The sequence below is a fragment of the Girardinichthys multiradiatus genome, chromosome 11 (genome assembly GCF_021462225.1).
Source record: "Girardinichthys multiradiatus isolate DD_20200921_A chromosome 11, DD_fGirMul_XY1, whole genome shotgun sequence".
Taxonomy (NCBI): Eukaryota; Metazoa; Chordata; class Actinopteri; order Cyprinodontiformes; family Goodeidae; genus Girardinichthys; species Girardinichthys multiradiatus.
The window spans coordinates 43,663,909-43,679,469 of record NC_061804.1 but is presented as its reverse complement, the minus strand read 5'-3'; the positions used below and the strand labels follow the sequence as shown (position 1 = coordinate 43,679,469).

Below are 15,561 nucleotides of genomic sequence, written 5' to 3'. Positions count from 1 at the left end.
AGACATACAGTATATGTGGTGGGAAAGGCTTATGCATCTGATGTCAGTCTCAAACTTTTGTGCCTATTTGTGTAAAAAGGCTGTGCTGAGAGTGATCACGGATGATGAGGCTTTTCTTGGGTCAAGACAGTGTTTTGCAGCCATATACAGGTCCTTCTCAAAATATTAGCATATTGTGATGAAGTTCATTATTTTCCATAATGTCATGATGAAAATTTAACATTCATATATTTTAGATTCATTGCACACTAACTGAAATATTTCAGGTCTTTTATTGTCTTAATACGGATGATTTTGGCATACAGCTCATGAAAACCCAAAATCCCTATCTCACAAAATTAGCATATCATTAAAAGGGTCTCTAAACGAGCTATGAACCTAATCATCTGAATCAATGAGTTAACTCTAAACACCTGCAAAAGATTCCTGAGGCCTTTAAAACTCCCATCCTGGTTCATCACTCAAAACCCCAATCATGGGTAAGATTGCCGACCTGACTGCTGTCCAGAAGGCCACTATTGACACCCTCAAGCAAGAGGGTAAGACACAGAAAGACATTTCTGAACAAATAGGCTGTTCCCAGAGTGCTGTATCAAGGCACTTCAGTGGGAAGTCTGTGGAAAGGAAAACGTGTGGCAGAAAACGCTGCACAACGAGAAGAGGTGACCGGACCCTGAGGAAAATTGTGGAGAAGGGCCGATTCCAGACCTTGGGGGACCTGCGGTAGCAGCGGACTGAGTCTGGAGTAGAAACATCCAGAGCCACCGTGCACAGGCGTGTGCAAGAAATAGGCTACAGGTGCCGCATTCCCCAGGTCAAGCCACTTTTGAACCAGAAACAGCGGCAGAAGCGCCTGACCTGGGCTACAGAGAAGCAGCACTGGACTGTTGCTCAGTGGTCCAAAGTACTTTTTTCAGATGAAAGTAAATTCTGCATGTCATTCGGAAATCAAGGTGCCAGAGTCTGGAGGAAGACTGGGGAGAAGGAAATGCCAAAATGCCAGACGTCCAGTGTCAAGTACCCACAGCAAGTGATGGTCTGGGGTGCCGTGTCAGCTGCTGGTGTTGGTCCACTGTGTTTTATCAAGGGCAGGGTCAATGCAGCTAGCTATCAGGAGATTTTGGAGCATTTCATGCTTCAATCTGCTGAAAAGCTTTATGGAGATGAAGATTTCATTTTTCAGCACAACCTGGCACCTGCTCACAGTGCCAAAACCACTGGTAAATGGTTTACTGACCATGGTATCACTGTGCTCAATTGGCCTGCCAACTCTCCTGACCTGAACTCCATAGAGAATCTGTGGGATATTGTGAAGAGAACGTTGAGAGACTCAAGACCCAACACTCTGGATGAGCTAAAGGCCGCTATCGAAGCATCCTGGGCCTCCATAAGACCTCAGCAGTGCCATAGGCTGATTGCCTCCATGCCACGCCGCATTGAAGCAGTCATTTCTGCAAAAGGATTCCCGACCAAGTATTGAGTGCATAACTGTACATGATTATTTGAAGGTTGACGTTTTTTGTATTAAAAACACTTTTCTTTTATTGGTCGGATGAAATATGCTAATTTTGTGAGATAGGAATTTTGGGTTTTCATGAGCTGTATGCCAAAATCATCCGTATTAAGACAATAAAAGACCTGAAATATTTCAGTTAGTGTGCAATGAATCTAAAATATATGAATATTAAATTTTCATCATGACATTATGGAAAATAATGAACTTTATCACAATATGCTAACATTTTGAGAAGGACCTGTATAGACGTTATTGATCTAGCAATGAAGAATTGTCCTCTGCATTTAGCCCATCTCTTAGAGAGCTGTGGGCTGCCATTGCATGGTGCCTGGGGAGCATTGAGGTGGGTAAGGGTCTTGCTCTGGGACCCAGAGTGGCAGGCTGTGGGATTCGAAACAGGGTACTTGTGGTCCCTCCTCTCTAACTACTAGGCCACCACTGCCCCCTGTGGTCAGATTATATTTATATTATTCTAATAATATAAATCTCAGTCATCCATCCTCCCCATCTTATCTCAATCAAGGTTGCCAACTCTCATGCATCTAGCGTGAGTCTCATGCTTATTTTCTCTTTCTCACCATGTCCAGAATAACGGCAAATAAAGAAATTGGTTGTTCAACACAGGGACACAGGACTGTTTGTGATTGGTCATTCTAAGCCTATTTTGACTGTCTCTCTCTTTTGATTAGCAGATTTGCTCACAATAGTATATTTTTATCTGTCAGTGGGCAACAGATAAAAAGACAAACACCTGGTGCTATAAACTGTCTGCGCTGAAAGACGCATGTAACTTGTTTGATGATTTTTCTCTCTGGGTCTTAGCTTAGTGACCACATGGATGTTAACACTGCTCGCCTTGGTCCCCCAAGGCTGACCATGCACAAAACATCAGTTATCAGATTGTGGCGGTTTTTAATTGTGTTGCTGACTTATGAAAGCAGTGGAAACTTATCCATGATGAATGGCTTTTATGCACCTTTTTGAAGGAGAACTAGTTACTCTGCTCTAATGCCAACCTAGCCACGCTCCCACCTGGCTAGAATGACTCAACGTAGTTTATTGTGAGGTTTTTGGCACTGCTGCATCAAAGCGCATGACATCATGTTATTGCTCTAGCTGCATTTAAAAAGGGATCTCACCAAGCAGCTCAGATGAACAATCCCTATTCTGAATACAAAAAAACAAAATGAATAGAAAAACAATACAAAACAACAACAACAAAAAAGTGCTGTGCCCGGGCTCCTTGCCCAGTGTATGGTACGCTTCCTGCTGGGTAGCATGCATGTACATGCAGACAGCTTAATAAAAGAAAGAGCCAAGTTCTTCAGGCTGCTGTTCAAATGCAAGATGCATTTATGATGCTCTCAGAGTCCTAGCATCATGTAGTGATGGTGAAGAAGGAGATTAATGAAAATGCATGAGGAGTATATCTTAATGAAATTTCTGATGGCATTTTATTCTCTAAGTAATATTTTGTGGAAACTTGTCATGATTTAGAGTTAATAATCCTGAACCCTGCAGCATAGAAGCTGTTCCTCAGTTTTAATGTTTTAAACTTCAGAATCTCTACCTGAGGGTAATGTATGGACACAGGTGTGTTAACAGTTGAAACGGCAGACTTGACGGCATAATTACCGACAGACGTTCTGCTGATATATTAGAGGTGTTTGAAACCATCCGGGAGAGGGACATCAGGTCAGCTATTGCTGCCAATGACCTTATTTTATCTTTCTATAGATCATATATTTGGTCATGTCTTTTTGTTTTAACCATGTCTTGCTCCTATACAGCAAGTGAAGGAATTATTGCTGCAACTTTGTGTATTTTTTATCCTTTAGATTTCAAAACTGGCTCAGAGCTTATGTTTAGCTGTGTTTCTCTCCTAAAAGAAGCCGCCAAAGGAGCTACTACTTTACTTTTGCCTTAACATAGAAAGTACTCCTAGTCTAGTGTTTCTATGTTTTTTCTATGTCTGCTGTGTCTTCTCAAACCCCCATCTGCAAAGTTAATGACAATGCGAATCAACTGTCCACTGTCGGTACATGAAAGATTGCTGCAAAGTCAGTAACTTGGCTGGGTTTCCTTAGATAGAACATTTTCCACCAATTATGATAAAAAACTGAACCTGGCTGCATTGTTTGATAGCTGTTTGCCTGGGAACATAACTTTAAGGTTTTCCGTGTTTAGTGAGCAAATAAAGATCTTTTGAAGTCAATCTCCATGGACTGACTAAGCAACTTGTACTGCTGTTTTCAGAGAAATATTAATAAACAACATATGTCAGCTTCAAAATAACCAACAAATTTGGCAATAGATACAAGCTCTCAAAAATCAAGCTAGCTAGAACCAGAGGCCTGGAGGGGAACTCAGTGTGTAACATCTCAGCAGTTTTGTTCTATTTTGAAGCGAGGATCTATTCTTGACATATGTTCACTAATCTCTTTTGACACAGTGCACCTCAGTGCAACTCATCCTGTGTGTGTTAATGACAAGAAATGATGTACATCACACACCAACAATGTTGGTCTCAGTGTGTTTTTGCCTTAAATTTCCCAGTCAGTTTGTTTCCATTGCCACATCACAGCTTCAAGCCACAAAGCCAGCTTTCCCTTACAACAGTCAGCTGTTACAGGGTTGTGATTAAGTAAGGCAGCTCAGAGGTTTGACTTCAATGTATCTGGCTCATTCGCTCCAATTCAGTAATCACGCAAAAAGCACCTAAATGCTGGTTTTAAGTGATTTGTGAAAGCCTATGTTTGAGGCTGTTATTTTAGAATTTAAAAGTAAGTAGTACCAGAGTTGCTGTGATATGTTAGTAGAGTGTAATTGCAGGACTGGCTTGGCTACATAAGCATTTAGGAGTTTTTCCCAACACTGTGACAGAGTAACAGATTTTATATAAATGGTTTGTACTCACTTTAAGAAAGTATTGCATTACCCAGTGGCTGAAAAAACTAAATTTTAAACCTGGACAGGATTATTCTACACTACACACTCTATATAACACTTTGTGGTCTCGTGTGGTCTGTGAAACCTTTATTCTATTTTTGAAAACAAAAAAGAAGGGATTCTTAGTTATTGTTTAAATGTGGTCTTGTTTCTTGGGCTGAATGTATTGCTATCCTCCTTTAAAAGGGACATCATGTATTTATTTTCAATCATATCATATTTTATTTGCCATTACAATAGGAAGGAGGTTGACAATGGCTGGTAATAACAAAATACTGGACTGGTTATAGGTCTAATTTACTTGACGTAGTCCTCTGTGGAGATAGCCTTACTTTACATTAGTCCTACCTGTCTTACCTGCAGTGTTTACCAGTCTGATTGCCTTAGTCATGCAGAACAAAGACTAGTATGTTAAGTATACCTTTCCAGAGTAATCACTTGATGCAAAGTAAGGCAGTGCAAATATAACTAAAATACAGCTCACATGAACTGCTATCAATTTTTAGAACTGTAATTCTATGAAGATGTCAAAAATCTTCTTTAGAACTCTCTCTACTCTGGCTAGAATTATTTTGACTCTTGGGTGAGAACTACTTTATGCATCTCCGAAAGACGGTCTCTCAGACACAAGGTGTTTATACTGCTGCATCTCCACAGCATATTATTCAAAAAGTGTGTTATTGCAACATAAACACCATATTTTTTTTCTTTGCTAGTAAGAAAATAGTTAGGAGCTTTGATCCAAATTTACAGAAATGTCAATCAAGCAACACAGCAATATTGCTTTAATATGCAAATATTACTGCAGCTGGCTGGGAATTTACTGCAAAGGCTGTGGGCAAGGGATAATCAGCTTGTTACACAGAGGCAGGGGATCTGCTAGCAGTTAATTGAACATTTTCATCATGGATAACTGGATTAGGTAGAATAAATGCTTCTGAGTTAGTAGCTGGCCCTGTCAGAATTCTCTTGTAACACCCAAGAATCAAGAGAATTTTACTGCCAATTTACAGTCATGGAATTTACTCATCAAATTTGTAGTACATTTGATTATTGCTTTCTAAATTCAAATGCTTTGCTTTGCTTTGCTTAGAATGTAACACTGGTTGTTGTAAAACTGTTCAAAATTTGTTACCCACTTTTAAAACTGAATGAGTGCTTAGAGCCTGTTACTGCTGGGCTTTGTCCCAATGAGCAGGTTTGTCTCAGCTCTCATCTGATTCCCATTTAAGCCACTGCAGAACCTGAGTAGATGAGTAAATATATTTGTGTGGATATACTTATTATGGAAGCATAACAAGTTACATCTTAGTATTCAAATACCAATCTAAAGGGAGCATGGGTGAAAATAGTTTGGAAAATACAATGTTTATTATAGCTGAGAACTCCAGTGATTACAAAGCAGAAAACTGAAGCATTCAAAAGCTGCAAAAATAATATCCTCAAATACTTAAAAATAGCATATAAATGTCATTCTAATCTATCATGAAGAATAAAATTATGAAGTGAGTCAAAATGATCACATAGTACTTGTAATGAAAAAAATACGGAAACAATCATTATTATCAACAGCAACATGAATGGTCTGTGGCACTTGCAAAATCTTTAGGACAACATTGAAGTAACAGGCAGTAGCTGACACAAATATGCAACTAAAAGCCATTCGTGCAAAACATCAACAATATAAACCACTAGCCTAAGCGAGTCTGTTGCTCAGACAATGCTCATAAAGGCTTTAGCTGAGAAATTAGTCCAGACCAGTTACCAGTTTTACAGTAGAAAAGAGCAGAGGACTGGGTGGTAAAAAGGTTAAACAATAATTGAACCTTACACAGAACAAAGTAATTGCTAACCTTGGAAATGGGGCCTTATACAAACCCATAATGGATAAGGTTGATTTTCCATCCACTGTAAAATAAACAACCAACACATTTGTTACTTCTAAGCTACACTACTGTAATTGTTTATTAGGAAGTACTTAGTTAAATCTAGATAAAAAATGCCGCTGATAGATAGAATGCATTGCATAAAGTTCTCCCAGCCCAGTACTTTAGGGTTCAGCTCATTCTCATTGTTGGGGAGAGTCATTCATGGAACTGAAGCTGCCATTACATTTTACTCTCTTCTTCTTTCCTGTTGAAAGTACTCCTGGGTTTGAGCGTCTTTTTTGCTTCTTCCTGACATTTCTGTCATTTCCTTAATGCAATTGCTGCCACTCATTTCATTGCCTCTTTCTGTTTTTGTTTTACTTTGTTTCATAAAAGTGCTGCTTGCCAACTGCTTCTGAGACAAGCGTTGTCTCTTTCAAAGACTGAGCAAATAATGGAGACATTGCTGTGATTAACTCCTCCTCATTCTTTTAAATAGCGAGCATAGTTTTTTTTATTTCTCTCATTTACTTTCATTTCTGCCTGTTCTCTGAACTGCTCATCTCAAATCTGGCTCTGCTAGAGGTTTCATCGTGTTAAAGGTGGTGGTTCCTCACCAGTGTTGCTACATGCTTACTCAGATCGAGGGGTTGCTGCAATGTCAGTACTCAAGGCAATTGGTTGGGCCTCTTTAAATGTTTTTATACCAGTTGCTATTGTATGATCAATTAAATCTGACTACAGGTCCTTCTCAAAATATTAGCATATTGTGATAAAGTTAATTATTTTCCATAATGTCATGATGAAAATTTAACATTCATATATTTTAGATTCATTGCACACTAACTGAAATATTTCAGGTCTTTTATTGTCTTAATACGGATGATTTTGGCATACAGCTCATGAAAACCCAAAATTCCTATCTCACAAAATTGGCATATCATTAAAAGGGTCTCTAAACGAGCTATGAACCTAATCATCTGAATCAACGAGTTAACTCTAAACACCTGCAAAAGATTCCTGAGGCCTTTAAAACTCCCAGCCTGGTTCATCACTCAAAACCCCAATTATGGGTAAGACTGCCGACCTGACTGCTGTCCAGAAGGCCACTATTGACACCCTCAAGCAAGAGGGTAAGACACAGAAAGAAATTTCTGAACGAATAGGCTGTTCCCAGAGTGCTGTATCAAGGCACTTCAGTGGGAAGTCTGTGGGAAGGAAAAAGTGTGGCAGAAAACGCTGCACAACGAGAAGAGGTGACCGGACCCTAAGGAAGATTGTGGACCAGACCTTGGGGGACCTGCGGAAGCAGTGGACTGAGTCTGGAGTAGAAACATCCAGAGCCACCGTGCACAGGCGTGTGCAGGAAATGGGCTACAGTTGCCGCATTCCCCAGGTCAAGCCACTTTTGAACCAGAAACAGCGGAAGAAGCGCCTGACCTGGGCTACAGAGAAGCAGCACTAGACTGTTGCTCAGTGGTCCAAAGTACTTTTTTTGGATGAAAGCAAATTCTGCATGTCATTCGGAAATCAAGGTGCCAGAGTCTGGAGGAAGACTGGGGAGAAGGAAATGCCAAAATGCCAGAAGTCCAGTGTCAAGTACCCACAGTCAGTGATGGTCTGGCTGCTGGTGTTGGTCCACTGTGTTTTATCAAGGGCAGGGATCAATGCAGCTAGCTATCAGGAGATTTTGGAGCACTTCATGCTTCCATCTGCTGAAAAGTTTTATGGAGATGAAGATTTCATTTTTCAGCACAACCTGGCACCTGCTCACAGTGCCAAAACCACTGGTAAATGGTTTACTGACCATGGTATCACTGTGCTCAATTGGCCTGCCAACTCTCCTGACCTGAACCCCATAGAGAATCTGTGGGATATTGTGAAGAGAACGTTGAGAGACTCAAGACCCAACACTCTGGATGAGCTAAAGGCCGCTATCGAAGCATCCTGGGCCTCCATAAGACCTCAGCAGTGCCACAGGCTGATTGCCTCCATGCCACGCCGCATTGAAGCAGTCATTTCTGCAAAAGGATTCCCGACCAAGTATTGAGTGCATAACTATACATTATTATTTGAAGGTTTACGTTTTTTGTATTAAAAACACTTTTCTTTTATTGGTCGGATGAAATATGCTAATTTTGTGAGATAGGAATTTTGGGTTTTCATGAGCTGTATGCCAAAATCATCCGTATTAAGACAATAAAAGACCTGAAATATTTCAGTTAGTGTGCAATGAATCTAAAATATATGAATGTTAAATTTTCATCATTACATTATGGAAAATAATGAACTTTATCACAATATGCTAATATTTTGAGAAGGACCTGTATATTTGATCATGTAATGGATCAGTTGTATTGATGTGGTTTGTAGTTAACTAGATCTGAATTTGGCTGGCTAAATTACAGGACCATACTGGAATCAATTTGGTTGCTTTAAATTCAATTGGGATCTATTTGGATTTCATATAACTGGTACTAAACTATACATGTTTGTCTAGTAAAATGCCTTAAAATTACATTTGTTGTTTATTGGCACTAAGTAAATAAAATAAAACTACAACAAGTTCACTGCTGTGTTTGTTTATCACACACAATTTAAAAAAATGGTGTTTGTGGTTCTAAAATGGCAAAATCTGAAGTTAAATGAATAAAAATATAAATATATTTGCTGGACACTGCATAATCAACATGATCTGATTCTTCTCAGCAAAAGGAGAAGATACAGTAACTGTATTGCATTTGCGTTGCGTTTTTTTCTTTATCAATTGGACCCCTGAAAAATTCTACCTTTTAGTCCTGTTTAGGAAAATAATTAAAGCAGCTATGAAGCTGGTGTCTGATTTTACTAAGCTAGTGCTGAATTTAGAAATTGTTCCATGTTAATTCTGGTGTGTATGAAAAATTTAATAATTTCCTATGCCATCTTTTAGGGTGTGCAGATGAGCTCAATCTTTTCTAGCTGACATCACTGTGACCCAAACAAGGCAAAGATACAGACTTAATTCCAGAGCCAGCTTTTAATTTTTTATTTGGCATACAATATCTAACCCAACCCATTCATACTGCTCAGCAAGAGAAGGCACATGTAAGAATATTCTCTTTTGGCCATCAACGTTTTGCACACAGCTGGACACACACAAAGGAGTAATTGCAGTTGTTAGTCTGTATACAAGAGCTAGGTGAATTATACATCAAAATGAAGATAAAATCAAATATTTTGAGAAATGCCCTAATAATCATCTGGTGTTTGGTAAAGATTTCTTCTGACTGAAGATAAAATTTAATCTGTATGGGTAAAAAGACAATGTGCTATGTAATGAAATCTGTTAATCTCAGCATGCAGTTTGCATTGTCAACATGAAGCCACAGCACCCTGCAGAAAGATCAATATGAAGTGCTGTTTTTTATAATTAGCCTATCTTGATTGAAGAACCAGTGAGAATGTAAGCAGGTTTAAAGGGTATGTTTGGCAAGAAGCGATGTGTCCTAGCTGTAAAACAACACTACTCGAGACTTGATGTGAAGCTATGTATCTGCACTGACAGTAGCAACAGTTATTTTAAGAGCTTCATGCTTTCTAACCATTGTAGAGCCCTGTGGTCATTCTCTAAGCTGAATTTTGTACTCAGCAGACGGTACTTGAAACAGGTCATGGTCCATTTGATTGCTAGACACTATAGCTACCCCATTGAGCATAGCTTCTCCCTGAGGACTGGTTTCCTGCTGACACCATTCACTGGCCTTTTCTCTTCACCTTCACCTTGCTGTCACATTTCACCAATACCTCTTTGCCTGAGGCAACAGTGTAAGCATTGAAGGGCACATTTAAGTTTAGTTGCATCTGCCATTCTGTTTTTTCTTGACTTTGACCTCCTTGGACCACCATCACTTTCCTTTCACTCTTTTACCTGGGAACTGGATACTGTTATAACAGTGAATATTGTTGTCATATCCTTTAGTATTATGCAAGGTGCCAGGGTATGGGGAAATCCTCTTACAATCGCTTTTTGCTGCACTTGCAGTTAATTTAGACCAATTGTTTTCAGACAAGAAAATTAAAGTATTTTTTGTTTGTTTTTTTTACAGCCAGGCACATTTCTGACACTACAATAATTTGTATCACAGTGGCAGATTTTAAAGTTTAGCAAGAAAAGAGAATATAGCTTCACTGAGCTTTCAAATAACAAACCATTCAGACTCTGAAGGGGTAGTTTGGATATTTTAAAGTGGGCGTCGTTGAAGTTGTTGTAAGTGGTCACTATCTTACCTGCAGTAGGCAGAAATTACAGAGAACTTGATAACTAATGGCTAGTCAAACTTCCAATAAAGAGGATTTCAGCCATATACTCTAATAGCTCCTGGTTTAGGTAAAGGCTATTTTTGCCAAGGTACAAATTTACACTGTGACATGACTGTGGTTTTATTTTTCAACAGAGCAATAGTGTTACTTAAACAAAAAGATGTTCTGAGGTGGCTCCTCATTTCCCCTGGTATAAAACCAAAACAACTGTGAGACAGTGAAAATTAGTGAATATGACAGAGAACATAACACGTCTGTTTCTTTGGAGATACAATGACATCCCTGTGGTTCAGAACATAAAGAAGAAGAGTTCTGGTAGTTGTGTGAAAACCCAATTTTTGCAAACACTGTATTAAAAAGATACGACCATTTTATCATGTGACCTGGAATTTAATCAGACTCCAGTCACAAATTTTATGGTTTTATTTAGACTTTATTGATCTCACAATCGGCGGCACAGTGGCGCAGTTGGTAGCGCTGTTGCCTTGCAGCAAGAAGGTCCTAGGTTCTTCTCCTGGCCGAGGGTCTTTCTGCATGGAGTTAGCATGTTCTCCCCGTGCATGCGTGGGTTCTCACCGGGTACTCTGGCTTCCTCCCACAGTCCAAAGACATGCCTGTTAGTTTAATTGGTCTCTCTAAATTTGCCTTAGGTGTATGAATGAGTTTGTGTGTTGCCCTGCGATGGACTGGCAACCTGTCCAGAGTGTACCCTGCCTCCCGCCTTCCACCTGTTCCCAGTGGATGTTGGACTATGGCAGTGCCGGCCTTTGTCACTGGTCCTGCTCATAATTCTCATGGACAGGATTTCTAGGCACAGCCAAGCGCCAGAGGGGTTCTGGTTTGGGGAACAGTGGATGACATCTCTTCTTTTTGCAGATCTTCCTGCTAAGCCCCCTCTAGCCAAGACCTACAGCATGTACTGGGGAAGTTCGCAGCCGAGTGTGAAGCGGCTTGGATGGGGTTCAGCTCCTCCAATTCCAAGGCCATGGTTCTCGACCAGAAAAGGGTGGCTTACCCTCTTCAGGTTGGAAGGGAGCTCCTGGCTCAAGTGGAGGAGTTCAGGTATCTCGGGGTCTTGTTCACGAGTGAGGGGAGAATGGAGTGGGAGACAGAGATAGACAGATGGATCGGTGCGGCTGCTGCAGTAATGAGGACGCTGGGCCGGTCCGTTGTGGTGAAGAGAGAGCTGAGCCGAAAAGAGAAGCTCTTAATTTACCGATCGGTCTACGTTCCTACCCTCACCTAAGGGCATGAACTTTGGGTCATGACCGAGAGAACGAGATCCTGGATAGAAGCGGCTAAAATGAGCTTCCTCCGTAGGGTGGCAGGGCACTCGCTTAGAGATAGGTTGAGGAGCTCGGCCATCCCGGAGGAGGTCCGCTGCTCCTCCACATTGTGAAGAGTCATTTGAGGTGGCTCGGGCATCTGGGTTGGAGGCCTCCTGGACGCCATGGGCTCCCCCTGGAGGAGCTGGAGGAGGTGTCTGGGGAGAGGGACATCTACTAAGTCTGCTGACCCCGCGACCCACTTACCCACTTACACACACACACAAGTATATATATATATATATATATATATATATATATATATATATATATATATATATATATATATATAGTGTATGTTGGTTTTATTGGGTTGCTAAACAAACATTTAGTGTTAAAATGTATTTTTTATAGGCTTATAAGAAATTCACTTAAAAACATTTGGATTTGTTCAGTATTTGCTTCTAACACTTTAGCAAGACCATTACACTCTAAAAGGTATGCACTGCAAGTATAATGGAATTGCCTTTGGTACACTGTAACTTTAGTAATAAGGTAATAGCAAAAAAATATATACTTGATGCAGAACAGTGTATGCTGACATCTAAATGCATTGTGATTAGCCACAAAATAAAGAAGTCCATAAATGGAACGTGGCCAAAATTATATCGTGGTCCCAATTTTCCCACCTACTGATATTCATTCACCAGTGTATTCCCACAGATAGACTAAAGGGAACACTTAAACAACACAATATAACTCCAAGTAAATCAAAATTCTGTGAAATCGAACTGTCCACTTAGGAAGCAACACTGATTGACAAACAATTTCACATGCTGTTGTGCAAATGGAATTGACAACAGGGGGAAATCTTTGGCGATTAGCAAGACACACTCAATAACGGTGTGGTTCTGCAGGTGGGGACCACAGACCACTTCTCAGTACCTATGCTTTCTGGCTGATGTTTTGGTCACTTTTGAATGTTGGTGGTGCTTTCACACTCGTGGTAGCATGAGACGGACTCTACAACCCACACAAGTGGCTCAGGTAGTGCAGCTCATCCAGGATGGCACATCAATGCGAGCTGTGGCAAGAAGGTTTGCTGTGTCTGTCAGCGTAGTGTCCAGAGCCTGGAGGCGCTACCAGGAGACAGGCCAGTACACCAGGAGACGTGGAGGAGGCCGTAGGAGGACAACAACCCAGTTGCTACCAGACCGCTACCTCCGCCTTTGTGCAAGGAGGAACAGGAGGATCACTGCCAGAGCCCTGCAAAATGACCTCCAGCAGGCCACAAATGTGCATGTGTCTGCACAAACGGTTAGAAACTGACTCCATGAGGATGGTATGAGGGCCAGACGTCCACAAATGGGGCTTGTGCTCACAGCCCAACACCGTGCAGGACGCTTGGTATTTGCCAAAGAACACCAGGATTGGCAAATTCACCACTGGCACCCTATGCTCTTCGCAGATGAAAGCAGGTTCACGCTGAGCACATGTGACAGACGTGACAGAGTCTGGAGACACCGTGGAGAGCGATCTGCTGCCTGCAACATCCTTCAGCATGAGCGGTTTGGCAGTGGGTCAGTAATGGTGTGGGGTGGTATTTCTTTGGAGGGCCGCACGACCCTCCATGTGCTTACCAGAGGTAGCCTGACTGCCATTAGGTACCGAGATGAGATCCTCAGACCCCTTGTGAGACCATATGCTGGTGCGGTTGGCCCTGGGTTCCTTCTAATGCAGGACAATGCTAGACCTCATGTGGCTGTCCCCAACAACCCCCATCCACCTCCGGAGAGGGGCTATGTACAAAAGAGGGGTCCACATGGCCCAAAGCAACCCGCCAACCGGAGCCGCCCCAGGACGGAGCAGTCCCGACCACCCAACGAGCTCCGATCCCAACCCCATGAGTCTCCCACCCCCAGTGAACCCCAACAAGAACCTCCCCACAGGGCCACCCCAAACAAGGACACTGATATTGAACACATACCCCCGAACCCAAACGCCACAAATCCCCACCCCCACAGGAGCACACCCCCACAGCTGAACTCCGTGGTCGAGAAGCCGATGAAGCCACACCCACACAGCACAAGCTCCACACACAGCCCCGCTCTAAGAACCACCGCCGCACCCCGCTCCCCCACCACGCAGCGCGCCGCCACGGCAAGGCAAGGGCCCTGCGCAACGCCACCCCCGCCCACTGGCGCAACCGGGCAGACCCCATCCAGCACCGCACCCACAACTGGACCCCCGACCCACACCATGACGGGACAAACTCATCCACCAAGCGGTCCCCGGCCAGCGGCAGGCACCCAGGGCCAGTGACCCCACCATGCCCCCCTCAGCATCAAAAAACTCTACATCACTGCCACTGCAACGACCGCCCAGGGAGAAACACTATCCAGCTCAGCTCCACCATCGCTGCCCAGCCGATCCAAACGCCAGTGATCCCACGTCCTAGAAGTGGACACAACCCCACCACCCCACAGGCCGCAGCCCCTCCACGCCACCCCCCAGTCCACCGCCCCAATCCCCCCTCGGACAAGACAGCCAGCAGAGCAGCACACCTCCAAGCCCGCCCAACCCCCCCAGACAGTGCCAGCAGCCCCAGCCCACCAGTCTACGAGAGGGATACATGCACCGGCCGGGGACCTGGGCCATGCAGGCCAACTTCTCCAGGCCAAGCACAACCCGCCAGCCGTCAAGGTGCAGTCACAAGACATGCTCTGCCACCCCACCCACCTAACCGCAGCCCAGCGATCGACCCCGGGCCAGGACCACAGAAGGAAGCAGTGGAAAGAAGGCCACGGTGGCCCCAGTCACCGGGCACCCCGCCAACCCCACCCCCAAACCCGGGGGCGCCCCAGCCCGCCGGCCACCCGCACCCCCGCATGGCGCACCACGGCTAAGACCCCCATGCCGGAGCCCGGCACCCCCCCCAGCCAGCAGACCAGGGCCCAAAACCAGCGGCCGAGATCCAAGGGAACCCAAGCAATCCCAAGAGAGCCGAAACGCCAGCCCAGCACCAGACAATCCCCAAGACCCGACCCCCAACCCCAGCTCAAACCAGACTAGAGGGCCCATTCCCTCTCCAAGCCTCCGACCACAGATGGGAAATAGCGAACGGGGTGTGAAAAGACCCCAAGCCTGCTTCCGCCAGCTCAAATGTGGTGTTGATGCGTGTTGCTGTAGGGTGCATTTAAAAAGAAAGACGGTCAATGTCTACATGCAATTATACCCTTAGAGGTGAGCGCAGGCACCAGAGGTTAGGCTACTAGGATATCCTTCCCTCCTGATGCCATTGAGTGCGCCCACCCCCAAGACCCTACATGTGAATGTCATGAAAATGTTATAAGTGAGAATGTCTAAGTTGTACAATAAAATTGGGGCACAGGCTGCCATGGGACCGCAGAGATGGAAAACCCTTGTGGCACTCCGATGGTGCACCCGCACCCCAAGGCATTCCATGAGTGGCATTGTGATGGAGCTGGCAGAGGGAGGTGTCCGGGGATGGGGAGGGAAGGACTGGGGGCAAACCACTCTTCCAGGGAGCCAGCTCCCCGGCTGACCCCAATAGGCTCCCCCGTTTGCCGAGTCCCAACAAAGGAGGGAGGCATAGGCACATCTGCCGGGCAAAAAACTAGGGACAGGTAACAGGCCCCGA

The 15,561-nt window shown here is 43.6% G+C and overlaps 1 protein-coding gene across 3 annotated transcripts in view; it reads right to left on the bottom strand.

Annotated features, from left to right (window-relative positions):
• Positions 1-15,561, bottom strand: part of opcml (opioid binding protein/cell adhesion molecule-like) — a 508,488-nt gene that overhangs the window by 18,694 nt on the left and 474,233 nt on the right. The gene's annotated exons all lie outside the window — the stretch shown is intronic.